The 13880-nt window shown below is 30.1% G+C and overlaps 1 long non-coding RNA gene across 6 annotated transcripts in view; it reads left to right on the top strand.

Annotated features, from left to right (window-relative positions):
- LOC132735272 (uncharacterized) overlaps positions 1-13880 on the top strand; it is a 135515-nt gene that overhangs the window by 71535 nt on the left and 50100 nt on the right. For all 6 annotated transcript variants that reach the window (XR_009626432.1, XR_009626435.1, XR_009626431.1 and 3 more), the window contains exon 2: positions 10080-10131. This is a non-coding gene — a long non-coding RNA (uncharacterized LOC132735272). The remainder of the gene's footprint in view (positions 1-10079; positions 10132-13880) is intronic.

Below are 13880 nucleotides of genomic sequence, written 5' to 3'. Positions count from 1 at the left end.
AATATTAATTCGTATTTACGAAATATTAATTCGTTTTTACGAAATATTATTTCGTAATTACGAAATATTAATTCGTATTTACGAAATATTAATTCGTTTTTACGAAATATTAATTCGTAAAAACGAAATGTTATTTCGTAATTACGAAATATTAATTCGTTTTTACGAAATCTTATTTAAGGTCATTTTGAGCTTGATAAAGAACCTATTAATCTCACAAATGGGTCATTTACATGCCTTGATCAACTTTGCGATTATAAGCCGAATGGTTCTCAAGTTATTATATTTAAATGAACAGGGTTTTTGAGTGAGAAGTCATTCTCTATTGAAAATGGTCTTTTTCCCCACTGTCAAATACATGTTCCTATCAGCAATGTTTTAATGTTTGAGGCAATCTTTTACGACATGTATCTTTAAAACAGAAACATGCTATATTATTCCGTTCTTTTATCATATACATTAGTAAAACTAATGGGACGAGGAGGGGGGGGGGTGTTGGTCCAGACTTTCACTAATCTAATCAATTTAAAATGAATTTATTATTAGAAATGTCCGTGTTACGATTTGAAGCACAGGACCCCCATTTTAAGTAAATTTTCCTAGCGCGTGTACTATCACGGCTGTGGCTCAACGCTATTGACATGCGATTATTTTAATTTATGTACAATATTGTAAAGTTAAAAAACTTGGGGAGAACAAAAATCACTATTTATATTGCATGTACATGCCTTATATTAAGTCAGAAACTTAGTTTTGAGGCCTTATTTATAACTATTACCAAAACTTTTTGAAACGCTTGAAAAAAATTAATTCGTTTTTACGAAATATTATTTCGTATTTACGAATTATTATTTCGTAATTACGAAATAACATTTCGTTTTTACGAATTAAAATTTCGTAATTACGAAATAATATTTCGTAAAAACGAATTAATATTTCGTATTTACGAATTAATATTTCGTAATTACGAAATAATATTTCGTTATTACGAATTAATATTTCGTAAAAACGAAATAATATTTCGTAATTACGAATTAATATTTCGTAAAAACGAATTAATATTTCGTAAAAACGAATTAATATTTCGTATTTACGAATTAATATTTCGTAAAAACGAATTATTATTTCGTAATTACGAATTATTATTTCGTAAAAACGAATTAAATTCCGGGGAAAAAAGTGTGGAAAATGTCACCTTAGGGGCTCCGTACAAAACAGTATAATTTGTGCACAGATATTAATAAACTAAGAGTGAATTGATTAGCAATATGTTACTGTCTATTTTGCGGTTTGAAAAGTAAACCGACAAGATAAAACACTTTTAAAAAAAATATATCAAAGCATAGTTGCTGCTCATTACATGTTACAAACAGGAAAACAAGTTGTTTAAACATTTGAATTCATCTTAGTTTATCTTACCCCGCATATTTTGTGTAACATTGAAGGGTTATTTAGAGATTCATTAAATCTAGAAAGTGGCCATATCATCGTTACAGTGTTGGTGTGACTTAAAACCAAATCAAAACAAATCCCATTGATTTCTTTATAATTTAATAGGTTAATTACATTCGTGTGCTCTTTTCCCTATATAATGTACGTGTAGACCACAGGCATTACGTTAAAAAATGTTATTGGGAAGTAAAGCATTGCATAAGCACTGTCATGTTTTACTTGAGTACAGTAACTGTTGGGTTATTATCATTTTACTTAAGAAAAGGCATTTTATAGAAAATTACTATTATTGCCATATTTTACAACTAGCAATGATGGTCAGAAAAAAGTTGTCAGAAGCTAATGGTGCATGTTTTAGGTATGACCCTTAATTGATTTAAAAAAAGCATTTTTAAGGAAAATTCGAAGCACTGATAAGCTAGGTTTTAATAAATGAAATATGAATTTAGCAATTTAAGATAAAAACTTAGCATTTACACCTGCATTGCATTTAAAAATATCTTGTATTTTGAATGTACTTTCAAGAAAAAATAATACTACCCAAAACACACTTTGTGTTTAAGTTAATTAAAGTTGACAATAGCACGCATTCTTTGCTGTAGTCTCCAAATTATTTTGACATGAGGAAACATAACGCTTCCGTTATTATGTGGTTAGGCATTCCTTACCTTGGAGATGTATGCATCTGGAAAGGTAGTTAACAACTTTGAGTATCTAAAACAAACAAGAAATGTATTATGTTACCATGTATGTTATTTGTAAAATTGAAATACTACGTAAAATGAAGGCATATTCAAAAAGATACAAAGCATATAAAATTGTGCTCGAGGTACTCCCATTTTCTACATATATTTTGACAATACAAAGAAGTAATAAATAAAATGAGGTACCGTCTCTTTTAGCTAGAAATATCCACTCCTATGCATACTGTTAAATTACATTTATCTCATAATTAGTATTTCTTATGGCTGTTCTGAAAACATTTGAAAAGTTTCCGGTAAAATACCTTTACGTGTACATAATTGACCATAATATAAATGAAAAAGAACATAACACCAAGAACACAACGTATATCTGATGTGTTACATGAGGTGGGTATTCATTATTTAACAGTTTATAATAACGTCATTGGTCAAAATTGAATTTTCATAAAATAACCATTTTAAGAAATATATGGAAATATATAGAAATTTGTGATATAATTCTACAGACAGAGGCTCAAATTGCTATTTTATGACATTTTATTAAATAAAGAAAATAATTATTTTGAAAAAGGCATGAAACGGCAAAATTGTAAAACATTGCAAGCTTGCTTGATTGAAATAGTAGTGGTTCGAGTCAATGTAAGGTAACCGTCCAAGCCCCCGAGCTTAAGCAGTATTTAATATTAAAACAGCACTATGGTGAAATTTTGCATTTGGAAACATATGTTATCATACGACGATATTCATGGAACTTTTAATGCTCCAAGTGAGCGTCATTTTATGAAATACGGTTTATGGTCCCAAAATAAAAGGATGAGTGTGCCGCAAAGGAAAACAACAATAGATATCGAAGAGTAGTATATTTGTTTGAGTGTTTATTTTCATCTGCTTCTATGATTTATATGCAAATGCGTCCTTTACTCTCATCGCTTCATAAACGTATTCAGGTCAATTGTTACCATATTCAAATAAAATAAATTTGACATAATTCAAATCCCAGACAACCTAAAGTTTAAATAAGTTGTCAGACAGTATGACATAAAGTGACATTTTTAAGATAAATCTCCATTGAGTACATAATATTAATTTACATTTGCCAAATAAGATCAGACATGTAAGATTACATAAAATAAAGAAAAACAGAATCCCAACAGAACACTCAAAACGGCAAAATAAATGAAAATGTTGATGGCTCTGTTTGATTGAGCCTGTTCATGGACAGTACTAAAACATTCAAGCTATTATCCACGTCCCTATCAATCTGTATATCAGCATACATTTACATATTGTATACACGTATTATTCAAAACGAAATAGTTATAACAGTTATAGTTTTATACAAAATTTTGGCAATGTTTACCCGGACCATATTACTGAATTCACAAATTGGTTTAATGTCGTTGACAAAATATATCCTATCAAAAAGGGATTAAAATGTGAGATTTAGACATGATGTGACTGAACTACTTGTGTCTCAGATGATGTAAGAATTTGGAATTTATATTTTTCCCTCTTTGACTTTAGTATAGCTTCTTTAAATGAGTGCTAAATGTTATCAAAAAAATAATAGATAATCTTTCGTAAGATACATTTTGTTCAGGTTTTGCTTGTTTGGTTTTCTTTGTTTGCTTGCTTTTGTTGTATGTGTTTAATGTTTATTTATATTGTGACAAATCAAATGTTTTAATAATGTTTACATTTGTATTATCTCAGACGGGTTAAGACGTTATCTGTGAGACTGTGAAATGCTTTCAGCTTTGCACATTCTTTTACACCTCTGTGTATTATGATGAGAACATTTCCAAATCATCAATTAAGTAGCTTTCAAAGAATTGGCCAAGTGAATGCACAATATGAATAAAACAAATGCCTATTGTTGAAAGGCAGCTTACTATTTTTATGCCACCGCAGCATCTGCGATGCGGTGGCATATAGCGATTCACCTGTGTGTGTGTGTGTGTGTTTGTTTGTTTGTGTGTGTGTGTGTTATATAGATTATATAGTGAACTTAAAAAATCTTCTTGTGAAAAACCACTAGTCCAATTTCAACCAAACTTGGCAGGATTGATCCTTGGGTGAAGGGCTTCCAAAGTTGTTCAAAGAATTTCATTCCATGCAGAAATCTGGTTGCCATGGCAACCAAAAGGAATTATAAGACTAAATTTAAAAAATCTTCTCGGAAATACCCAAAAGGCCTAGAGCTTAGATATTTTGCATAAGGCATTGTCTGGTAGACCTCTACCAAGATTGTTCAAATTATAGCCCTGGGAGCAAAATCGGCCCGCCCCGGGGGTCATTAATTTTCACTATATGTAGATATAGTGTGTGTGTGTGTGTGTGTGTTTGTTTGTGTGTGTGTGTGTTATATAGATTATATAGTGAACTTAAAAAATCTTCTTGTGAAAAACCACTAGTCCAATTTCAACCAAACTTGGCAGGATTGATCCTTGGGTGAAGGGCTTCCAAAGTTGTTCAAAGAATTTCATTCCATGCAGAAATCTGGTTGCCATGGCAACCAAAAGGAATTATAAGACTAAATTTAAAAAATCTTCTCGGAAATACCCAAAAGGCCTAGAGCTTAGATATTTTGCATAAGGCATTGTCTGGTAGACCTCTACCAAGATTGTTCAAATTATAGCCCTGGGAGCAAAATCGGCCCGCCCCGGGGGTCATTAATTTTCACTATATGTAGATATAGTAAAAACTTAAAATACCTTCTTGTAAAGACCCAAAAGGCCCAGAGCTTAGATATTTTGCATAAGGCATTGTCTGGTAGACCCTTACCAAGATTGTTCAAATTATAGCCCTGGGGTCAAAATTGGCCCCGCCCCGGGGTTCATTGATTTTCACTATATGTACATATAGTAAAAACTTAAAATACCTTCTTGTAAAGACCCAAAAGGCCTGGGGTCAAAAAGGCCCGTCCCGGGGGTCATTGGTTTTCCTTATATGTATATAGTAAAAACTTAAAAAAAATTTCTTCTAGCAATTGACAACTGCTAGAGGTTAGATATTTTGCATGAAACATTGTGAAGTGAACTTCTAGCAAGATTGTTCAAATTATAGCCCTGGGGTCAAAATTGCCCCTGCCCCGGGGGTCATTGATTTTCAATATATACATATAGTAAAAAATCAAAAAATCTTATTGTCTGAAGGTACAAGGCTTAGAGCTTTAATATTTGTTAAATGATATCATCTATAGGTACGCTACCAATGTCGTTCAAATTTTGCCTCTAGTGTCAAAATTAGCCCCGCCCCGGGGGCCATAGGTTTTCCATATATGTATATAGTAAAAACTTAAAAAATCATCTTCTCTGAATTGAAAAATCTTCTTCTCTGAATTGACAAAGGCTAGAGGTTAAATATATGGCATGAGACTTTGCAAAGTGAACCTTTACCCAGATTGTTCAAATTATAGCCCTGGGGTCATAATTGGTTTCGCCCCGGGTGTCATTGATTTTCATTATGTACATATAGTAAAAATATAAAAAAATATTTTTGTCTGAAGGTACAATTAAGGCATAGAGCTTTGATGTTTGCTATATAATATCATCTATAGGTCCTCTACCAAAGTTGTTCAAATTGTTCCCCTAGTGTCAAAATTGGCCCTGCCCAGGGCAGTGATTCTTATTATGTACACATAGTAAAAACAGAAAATAAAACAAATGTTTTCTGAATGGGAGAAAGCTACAGCTTAGATATTTGACTTGAAATGTTGTTTGGTGGACTGTATCAAGATTGTTTTGAATTAAATCCTTGGGTCCAAAATTTTGACTTGCCCAATGGGACAGTGACCTACTTTATTGTCCTTTGATGTACAGCAATGAAATTGTGACCATGTGCGCAGTTTTAGTTGTAAAATTGAACTTTGATATCAGGTGACCTAGATTTTGATGATGTGACCTACTTTCTTGTCCTTTGATGTACAGCTATGAAATTTGAACCATGTGCACAGATTAAGATGTAAAGTGAACTTTGATTTCAGCTGACCTAGGTTTTGACAAAGTGTCTTACTGTGTTGTCCTTTGATGTAGTCATGAAATTTAGACCTTCACCACCAAATTCACTAGACTCGAGTGCATTGATATATTCCTACTCTGATCTTTTATTGAGTTAACAACAGATTTAACCACTAATCTGATAATAAGAATAAGATTAGTCAGGGATCTATGCATTATGACAATCTTCAAAATTGTATAGAAACAAAAAAAATCTGTTCCTACACTACTATTTAGTGTTGTATTAATGCGGTGGCATAGCATTTTTCTCAAATGCAATCTTGTTTACAATTGTTATTTTTGGAACGATTGCATGTATGGAAATAACAATAACTTTTTAAATTTTTTCGATTTGTACTATAGATTTTTTTTCCATTTGTACTATAGAAAAACTGGAATAAACTTGATGTTTTAATTTCGTATTATAATTTTTTTTACAAGATAGATGAAATGTTTATCATTTTGAATGAGAGATACGTATAGAGCTCATAATTTACATGACTGAATCTACTTAGGTTTATTAACCTTCATTTCTTTGAAGGCAATTTGGTTTGACTTTGTCATATATCTTTAACAATTGATGTGTGTGTTTGTGCGGATATAAGGCTGGTTCTCATTGATGTTATTCATTTTTTTTCAAAAGGATAATATCCTGTGAATACTTTTTAAGTTTTATGCTAGTTTTTTATAGAATTTTGTTAATACATGTAATGTGTTTCTGTGTTATTGATGAGCGGCTTAGATTGATTTCTTTATGTTTTGTAATGTTGGATTTTGTTGCACAGAACGTGATTCAAATATATAAAAGTTTTTAGTATGTTCTACGGTGCCTTAAATTTAAACTTACAGTTCATGTAAGATATATGTAACAGTATCTACAACAGATTAAAGCATTAATATAAAAATGGCAAAACACACTTTGTTTATGCAATACACAACTTTCATTCAATATCGTATCTTCTATTTTCAAGGGGGCAATCATTTTGTCTAATATGAAAAAAAGTTAAATTCATTTTGTGTTAACAATGATCAATCTTCGACAAGATTAGGAAGCAAAACCACCTAATATTCAGTAAATACATTGATTATTTATTTTGATTGTAATTGGTTTAAATTACATGCTTGCTTGCACTGTTTTGATATCTAATGTTTAATTTATTCACCTGCATCTACCTGCAATTGCAATCTTGTTACATTTAACTGTTTGTTATTTTTTGCTTAAAAAGGTTTACTTTGTGGGTTTTTACTGACATCATAGAGAAAAAGGAATATCTTAATTCACTTGATCAATCGTTCTTTTTGTATATACCTAATTGATTAAAAAATATTTAATAAAAAATGAAAATGGACACATTTAAAAGAGAAAACAGATTTATTAGTGTTTTGGTATCACAATGGGCGTAACTTGTTATGAAATATCATATTGTGACTAAGTAGAAATCACCCTCTTTGGTACTATTTTACTATTACTGTTTTCAATTTCAAGTAACGTTGAAAGTAATACGTTTCATTCAGTAAAATCAATCAGTTTGTTTTTACTTAGATGTTGTAAATTATAAATGATAACTTTACCAAGATATTACAGACTGAACGTGAATGACACATTTTACAGACACAAAAATAGATTATCAATGTAATAATGAATAATAATATTTCCTTATTTGAATTTGCTACGTAAACATTTTAAGACACGACTACAGCAAAAGACAAATTTTAATGTCATAATTCCTAACTCATATCAAAGTTATGTTATTGCTGTTATATAAATCGTACCCATCTCTGACATTGATAGACGTTCAACATCAAAACGAGATTTAATCAAATACTACCCATCAAACCTTTTTCATTTGAAATCAATTTCAGTTATAATGATGAATCATAAATTGAATGAATAAAAGTTCATAACTTACACTTGATGTACTTCTTTCTGCACTTGTGGCAGTCACTTTCTATTGATTGTAATATATCGGTCACATTTATCATATACTACATTTTTACTTTTAATTTTTGTAACACGATGTGTTTAACAATATCCTTATGAAATTAAACATCATAATGTTTTGAAAGAGGTGTCAATATGCTGTTCATATGATTCAATCAGGCCACATCGAATAACAATCAAAGAATCTGTGTTTCAAAGTGTCTCGTAATTTTTAATTGCATTGTTACTTCATTCCAGTTACTAATAAAATTTTTTTCCATAAAATACAAAATTGATACCTTTATATTTTATCGTATTGTTAATTAGGTATTAATACGCTTGTTACTATATATAGTAACAAAATTGTCCATGATTTCAACTGATTATGAGTGTCACGTGACCTATTATGAGTTTGCGGCCCGGGGCCGAGAACTAGTTATCAGCCCGCAGAACTAATACACGTGCACAAACTGAAATGACGTCAGATTTTACGTCATCAAACAGTTAACTGTAAAAGTGAAACGAATCGCTTGATGCTTTAAAGGCGAATTTCGTACAAACACAGTTTTTTAACTATTGAAATTTAAATAAATAGATCTAATACGATAAATTCATTCCGAAAAAAAAATGAAAATAATACTTGCTTCTAGATTCTAGTGTACTTTGTACACATAAAAAGTAAACAACTCTGTAGAAATAACTGTACAGTAGAAGTACAGACAGGAATTTCAACGAAAGAAATATCAAAGTATTTGTTTTAGAAAAATGCTACTATTAGATCTACCAAGTGTATTAAAGACATTAATACACGTCATAGTTGTGCCAGAAGGTGATAATCGGCCCTGAAATGAATAATGCCCTCGGGCTGAAGCCCTCGGGGCCATTATTCATTTTGCGGGCCGATTATCACCTTCCGGCCCTACTCTGTCGTGTATTAATCTCTTAATATATATATACTTCTTGAAAAATGTATATTGTAGTATAAAGTAGTCGAGGTAGATATACAACTCTTAGTACTGCACTAACACTTTGAGACAAGTCAGTCTTCGTTTTGAGGTTGGGTCAAGTTCAGTTTTCAGCGATAATACGTATTTTAAACAATCCGACTGAAAATGTAGGTGTACATAGTTATACAAAATTGCGTATATAATGATGGTTGAACTTATTAAATGATGGTTGCCTTGTGCCTGTTATTGCTTCCCTCAGTATTCAAAGGTTGTTTATATACATAAAAATCACTGTTATAATTATATACAATACCCATTTTATCATGCATCTAATCGATCCAGAAATTTGTGACATTCATCATCTTTTATTGTCTTTCATGAAGACATTTAAACATCTTTGTAAACATTTATATCAGCTCCAGCATTTAACTTCTATATTTATAATCCAGGATATGCAATTTATAGACTTACTTTTCAAATTTAAATAGAAAATGTCACTTTGTTATTGCCGTGCAAAGTAATAAAGATATTGCCAAATAGTCGAAAATCAAACTGTTTGTTTTCATTTTATTTCAAACAGCGTAATGAAATAAACTTTACTATCATTATCTTTTAAATGTAATGGTATTCTTCACGGGATGTTATTTTGTTTGTTTGTTTGTATGTATGTATGTATGTCGCAATTTAGTTCATTGATGAAATTTGAACTGTGCATGGTATATCACGTGATCTGTAATACTGAAGTAATGAAATCGATAAAATCAAAACTGTGCAGTTTCAGCTAAATATCATTAATGAAAGTTATGATTCATTTTCGATAACTTACTGCAAAAGGTTTTTTGTAATTAAATTTTTTTTTGTGGTTGATGTTTTCCCATACAATAAAGATTTCTAAGTTTCTAATATTTCTAGGTTTACGACTTTGGTGAATATGTTTAATGATAGAAAAAAATGATTTTACATGATTTTAGCAAATACATTCATATTATTTAAACTTCAATGTCTTATACGAGTACATATATATCTCGAACTAAAATTGTACTTTTTTCTTTTACAGAATACTAAAGGCAGAAAAAGGTTTATTCATATAGGATATATCTAGTGCAAAGGTAAGACTTCACGTTCTAGGAGATTTAATAATATAGGAATAAACTAGTTTGCAATATTATTTTCTTGTCTGACTCGCCGTAATAATAGTTGGACATCTGAATTACTGAAAATAGACAGAGCCAGTGTTCACAAAAATTTAAGGATCAGGATCAAATCTAAAAACTCTAATATTCTCCATTGTTTATCTTAAATATTAACATGATAAATTGGACTTGAAATAGTATGTTTATGAAATTTTAGAATAAATTCATTATTATTTTTGCAAGATATAGGCATTTTACAGTTGATCCAAATATTGATCTTGATCATAAAATTGATTCTTATTTTGATCTGATTATTTTTGTATTTGTTATGTAATTCATCGATTTTATCCCAACATAAATAAGATCAATATTACTTATATAAAACAATGAAAATAAAATCAGAATCATTTGATCCTGACCCTGATCTTACTTAGTGAACACAGGACCTGGACTTTATTGTTTTGAATTAAAAAGTTCACATTTGTAGTAATTTACGTTTACAATGGTTTGTGCAAATGACATGAACTAAGTTAAAATCCTGTTTCATTTATTTTGCATTAAGTTAAATTGTATACAAGACAGTATCTTAGGACAGATGTGGGGTCTATCGGTCTAAAGCAATTGTCTCTTTCATTATTTTTAGAAATATTCATGTGTCTTTCATATGCGAACGTTGTTGTAATTACTTGGCTAGTCGCCATTAGATAAATATTTACTGTTCAAATAAATGATTTTTCAGAAAACCATTCATGAAATGAAAGGCGGCTAATTGAACATAAATTCTCCTTTAAGTTTACATTTACTGTTTATATTGCTAGACACAAACCTTTGAAGTAGATTTTATTTTAACCACATTTGTGTGAATTCCTTTATAATTATTTCTCCTGACCTAATCATTTCTTTTCGTCCATTTAAATACTATAAGGAACAATACAATGCTATTAAATTTCTTAAAGGAAAATGAAAATAGATTAATCGAGAACAAAGTAAAAAATTATCATTGACCTTAGAACATAACTTATATAAAATATTTGAATAGTTTACAACTTAATGTAAGATAAGAAAGACATTAACAAATTTACAAATTTGGAAAAGGGATTATCCATCAGAAGCAATAAAACAATAAAATTACATATGTCTGATTGAATCAGTTCGAGTGGGAAACGGGAAACATACAACACCCCTCAAGCCACAGTACCGGCTTCAGCGGTATTCAATCTTAAACACTTAATGTACTGGACGCAATACTCCTGACAGACCAACAAAAAAATATAAAAAACCACTAAATACATAGTTACTTGTATACACTAATTTAAAACTACTTCTAAATGTATTTAAACATTTCTTTTAAAACAGTAGCTTAAGCTTTAATATACCATAAAGACGTATGAAATACCTATGTTCTAACCATTTTACAATTCAAACAAACAACTCATTAGATAAGAATAATTATTTAATAAATGAACTATATCGTAAACATGTTGCTATGTCGTAAAGCTAATAACGAATGCTAAAGATAAGGCGAAAAGGCAACACATTCCAAAGAATCTGAGAAACCTACAAACACAACGGATATATCATAAATCAGCTATAATGTATACATTGTAACATTTTCAACATTTTAGTATACTCTTGTTATTGAATGCATGACCTAATACTTACGATGAGTACACAGTTTATTTCAACGCTGATTTTGTAAGTCTAAAGAATATAGGTTTAAATTACATCATTTCTGTTATTTACAAAATTAGATAAATAATTAAAGCTATTGAACATATGCAAAGGTATTGATTGTATGTGTCGATGCAAATTTAAAATTTGAAACTTACTCTAAATACTTTTATTGCTTTTGTTTAACAAGAGTTTTCATTAATATTCGGAGGAAAATGATGTGCATGAATTCAAAGCCATTATAAGTCATGCAAGAAATATGACGGAAGCACATGGTACAAAGATTAAAACTAACTATAAATTGACTGGTAATTTGTTAGTGTCTATTTTGCGCTTTGAAAACTCTACCAACAAGATTAGTATAATTACTTAACAAGCAGTTTAAGTAATATATCAAAGCATAATTGCTGTTCATTTATTGCAAGATAGAAAAAGAACATATTACAAAATACATCATTTAGTTTTTACTTGCACATGAAATATGTGATGTGTATATTGAGGCAAAATGAGTTCCTGGTTTTTACTATTCCGACGAACTCAGAGATAATAAATAAATAAATATGATATAGTTCACACGTGTACATTTAAGTAACATTCAAAGATGATAAACTAAGCTCTTCAACAAGCGTTATTCAATTTGATAGCTTCATGCGTTTTGAAACCTTCTTAACCTCAAAGAGAAGGTTTTTTTGTATTATGAAAATAAATAGTTAATTGAGAATGAATAAATGCATGCTGATTCAATGTTGTACAGCAATGATTATACGTTGGTTGATGTTTCCTGGAAATGATGCACATGTTAATTTCATACGAGAGTGTATAATAGGTCAATAAAATGTAATGAAAGAACCATATACAAATGTAAATGGTAATATTTTCATTTTCTATCAAAAATTTCTATTTAAAGTTTTGATGTCCTGTCAATTATCTGTGTCATATTTTGCTCCCTTTGCGTTTTTTTCCATTTAGTTGAAATATTTTGTACTGAAGTCAAAAAACTACTTTGTTTCGATTATGCTTACTTTTTCAGAAATTATTTAACATCCACATGCTGATATACTTCAGTATATGAGATTTTAAAATGTTCTTAATTCACAATTACAATATTATACATGTTTGCCTTTCCTTTCCCCTAGATTGTTTCCCATTTTTGGATGGCCCAGATAACTGGCCAGTGAGTTACTTTTTGAAAACTATAAAATTACACCAACAATGAAAAGATTTGAAGAAATAATAATAGAAGCATTTCTGAGGCATAATTTAATATCGTTGTCGGTTGTTTTTTATGTTTTCCTAATTTAAATTATCTATCATTATTATTTAAATTTAATTATTTAATCATTATATTCATTAAAACTACCCGTCTCTTTTTTGCTTTTGTTTGGTGTTCTTTCCGGTGCATTCTGTTTAAGGGTGCGTTCATAAAATGCCACCCTGTCATTTGATCATTGTTTTCATATGTACTGTAAGGAATCAAAACTGATCATTCATATCATTTTGCACATTTTTGCAGCATTTCTTTACGTTTCTTTCACTTTTAACAATTAAAAGTGTCGTCTTGCAATTTCACTACATGTAAATAACCATCACTCAACTAGTGATACATTTCACGAAAATGAAAATGCTCTATGAATAAAAAAAGTTCTAATATTTTAATTCCTCGTTTTCGAATGTGTGATGATTTAAGTGAGAACGTTATGGTTACAAAATATCTACTTGATTTAGATGCACGCATGTGTAACGTTCCAACTGAGCAAACTATTTTATTCAAACTTTTATAATTATCGCTGATTACTTAGTAATCCGCGAAATTGATAAAATCATGCCTAAAGGCCTAAATGAGGTGCTGTCCTAATTAAATATCTCCCTCGGAAGCATTAAAATCAGCAAAATAACATGAAAATTGCTGACTCGGTTCAATGAAATTTGTACAAGAAGGGTAATGATGAATTGCAACATCACTCACGCCCCCTACCACCGCTTGAGGGATACTCAATTCTCAAAACTAAAAGTTCTGCATTCAATGATCCCGAAGGACCAGAAAAATATTACAA

The sequence above is a fragment of the Ruditapes philippinarum genome, unplaced genomic scaffold, assembly GCF_026571515.1.
Source record: "Ruditapes philippinarum isolate M1 unplaced genomic scaffold, ASM2657151v2 ctg532_1_1_1_1, whole genome shotgun sequence".
Classification (NCBI taxonomy): domain Eukaryota; kingdom Metazoa; phylum Mollusca; class Bivalvia; order Venerida; family Veneridae; genus Ruditapes; species Ruditapes philippinarum.
The sequence above is the reverse complement of the archived record's forward strand: the minus strand, read 5'-3'. Positions and strand labels throughout refer to the sequence as shown.